This window comes from Protobothrops mucrosquamatus, unplaced genomic scaffold (genome assembly GCF_001527695.2).
Source record: "Protobothrops mucrosquamatus isolate PMUCROS unplaced genomic scaffold, P.Mucros_1.0 scaffold294, whole genome shotgun sequence".
Classification (NCBI taxonomy): domain Eukaryota; kingdom Metazoa; phylum Chordata; class Lepidosauria; order Squamata; family Viperidae; genus Protobothrops; species Protobothrops mucrosquamatus.
Genome location: NW_015386638.1, coordinates 648569 through 652180, shown reverse-complemented (window position 1 = coordinate 652180; position 3612 = coordinate 648569).

The following is a 3612-nucleotide window of genomic DNA, read 5'->3' as shown; positions in this document are numbered from 1 at the left end:
CTACTATTATATAGATGTCACACCTGTGACAGGTAAAAACATGCTTTTTTTGAAAAACAGCGCCATCTGTTGGACGTAAAAGCAACACACGCTAGCATTGTGAAATTAAACATATTACAAACGTGCGCTTTCTCTTTTCTTTCTTTTCCATTTAACCAGACTGAGCCACAGCAACGCGTGGCCGGGTACAGCTAGTTATAAATGAATTGTGTGGACTTATGGGATAATGCAAGAACAATATAATGAATTAAAGCACTTGATTATCAATTTCCAAAATATATTAAAATCATGTGAATGATTGCAGAATTGCAGTTCTGTTGCTTTTGATTTTTGTTTATTTTCTTACGTGTCTTTAAAATTGCAGACTTAATGTGGAATCTGTATAAGAATTCTTAAACTTTCTCCATTTAAAAATTAAAATGGTAAAAATACTATTTTGTTTATGATAAATAAGTAGTAATAGATGCTTTGAATAAGAGCCAAATTCATAACACAGTATGTTTTAAGGCTTATTTAATATGAATGCATCCTCTGGCAATGCCCTTTTGACTGAGAATTTAATGGGACGCTGAGAGAGAGTAGGAGCTGCTTGATGTTCAACTAATCACAACCAATTTTCTATCTCTAGTTTTGCCTCTTGATTACAGCTTTGTTAACAGGGTGTCTTTTAAATTAGAAAATACAGGTAGTCCTTGACTTACAACAGTTCATTTAGTGACTGTTCAAAGTTACAACAGCATTGAAAAATGTGACTTATGACCTTTGTGGTATCTCCATGATCATGTGATCAAAATTCAGATGTTTGGCGACTGATAAATATTTATGACCATTGCTGTGTCCCAAGGTTATGTGATCAACTTTTGTGACCTTCCAACAGGCAAAGTTAATGGGGAAGCCAGATTCACTTATCAACCTTGTTACTAACTTAACTACTGCAGTGATTCGCTTAACAAATGTGGCAAGAAAAGTTGTAAAATGGGGCAAAACTCACTTAACATATGTTTTAAGTGCTTTTATAATAATAATTCTTCAATATGTGAACAAACTCTGATTACATTTCAGGTCACTGTATTTTAAGTTTATGTATAGTTCTATTAGCCTTCTTACATTGCAGTTTTTCCAACAAAGCCAGCCAAAATATCATGCTTATTGCATTCAGATAAGCCACAAATAGGTAATACATTCGTGTAGAAAGAATATCCAGTTTCCTTAAGAGAAAATGTATAGCTCATTATTTTCTACAAAACTATTGCTACAGCTACAACAGATTGATGCAAACTTTTACCTTTAATCTCTTAGCCCCGATCAGGCTGATTTTATTGAGTAGTTGAAAAAAAATGTTTTATACCTTGCCTTTAACAGGTGCCTGCTTAAACGTATTGAGCCATGTTGGCATTTTTGTTATTTCAACAAAAGCATAGTGCTTTGTATTTTAAAAAATAAATGATAGATAATATAATGTGAAACAACCAATTTTATTTCTTTATCCATTCAGTGGTGATTAGAATTCTAATAATCCTTTTGAATTTGCAATGTTTCTGCAAAAATATGAGTTAAAACCTGATCTGTTCTCCAAGTATAGGGTTTTTGATTCATTTATTTTAATTGGGTTCTCTAGATTTTAGGACATGTTCAAATCAAATATCTTTATTATGTTCTTTGACTATCCTTTACAATTTAAAAAATACAGTAAAGAAAGGTTTAATATAACAATTAGTTATTAGGGAAGGGGAAAATAATGGGACAATAAAACAGCATGTCTTATTAAAAAAAATTATGCAGTTGTGTGACTTGGGGGGAAAATGGCCACTTAACAAGTTAGTGTCCCATAAATACACACACACACAATTTATCTGTATGGCCCACATAGTTGTAAATGATTGGTGCAATCAAAGCAAATATTTAGGCACTGTACAAGGGGCACCGTATGAGAAAATAGCTGGGAGTTTTGGCTTCCCTAGAACCACAAGGACAAACTCTTTTTGAATAAGGGTTCCGTGAAATCTTCCTTCCAGTAGGGCTCATGGGAGGGCATAAAAACAGGCATGTTTTTAAAAAGGCACATCTATATTTGCTTACTGTTAAATTGTATAAGTACCCCGCAATTGAAGGCTTATGATTGTCTAACAATTGGAGATAGGATTCAGGGGCACCTGTGATATTATTTTATTGATGTGTCTGTGATATTCTCTTTTACTGTTGATTTGGCCTTCTCTAGGGTTAACTGGCCTACATATTCAGGAGAGAGGCCAAGACAGCAGGGTTCTATGCAGGTACAGTGTCAATGGAATTGGTAATTGTCTGACAGCAAAGGTATCGGGCCTGTAGGCTCAAACATGATTCTAAGACCTGAGGTTGGTATCCTAGTCCAGACCTGAGCCTTAATACTTGGCACATTGGCTTCAAGCTTAGTACTTCATTGGGGATGCATTTTTGGGGTGCCAAACAAGGTTTTGAGAAAATCTGATTGGATGGCTTCATGTATGGCCTGAATTGTATGCCATATAATAGTTGGGCAACTATTTTAGCTGTAAAGAGTTTAACTGCTGTTGGGATATAATTTGCTCCTTGTTGCCTATGAAATGCAATTATTGCTTGTATGCTGTTTTGGGTAGTAGAAGAGATATAATTTACCTGGACAGTTCATTTTCTTGAGGGCCGAAATACTATGTTCAAGAATTTAAAGTATTTCACCTGTTCTAATTCATGGGAATCAATTGTTCATATGTACTTTTGTCTTCTGTTAGAAAAGACTAGTGCTTTAGATTTGTCATAATTATTAATTGTTCCTCATTACAGCAGGATGCCGGTGTTCTCAGTCATGCCTATAAAAGACAAGAGAGAACTACATCATCAGCATAAAGTAAAATTGGGAGTTGTCTGTTAGTTTAGCAGTGTAGATATCCCCTGGGAGGGGGGTTGATAGAGAATTGATTTATATGTTAAAAAGCGATGGTGCAAGGATGCATCCTTGTTTCATTCACCCTTTTAAGAGTGTGGATAAAGTTGGAAAGGTCCCCTACTGGTGACATCTTACTTTAAGGCCAGTTTTATCGTATAATTTATGAATTAGGACCAAGAATCTTATTTGGCGGATCTGCTCAGGGTCTTAGCCTTGAAATGTTGTCAAAAGCCGCCTTGAGTTAGTTCATGCAGAAATGCCCATGCAGAAATGCTGAAAATTCAAACAGGTTCACTGTTTATACCACTGTGGGTTGGGACTGAGAAACAGTAAGTGGCTCAAAATCACCCAGTGAGTTGCTATGTGTGAATCCTGAGTTTGTTTCTCTGGTGCCAAAACTTGATATAAGTAGTCCTCGACTTACAACCATTCATTTAATGGCTATTCAGAGTTGTAACAGCACTGAAAAAAGTGACTTTCTGACCAGTTTTCACACTTATGACCATTGTAGCATCCCCATAGTCGCATGATCAGAATTCGGATACTTGGCAGTTGGCATGTATTTGTGACAGTTGTACTGTCCCAGGGTCATGTGATCACCTTTTCCGGGCTTCTGACAAGCAAAGTCAATGGGGAAGCCAAATTGACTAAACATCTGTATTACTAATTTAACAACTGTTGTGATTCACTTAACAATTGTGGCAAGAAAG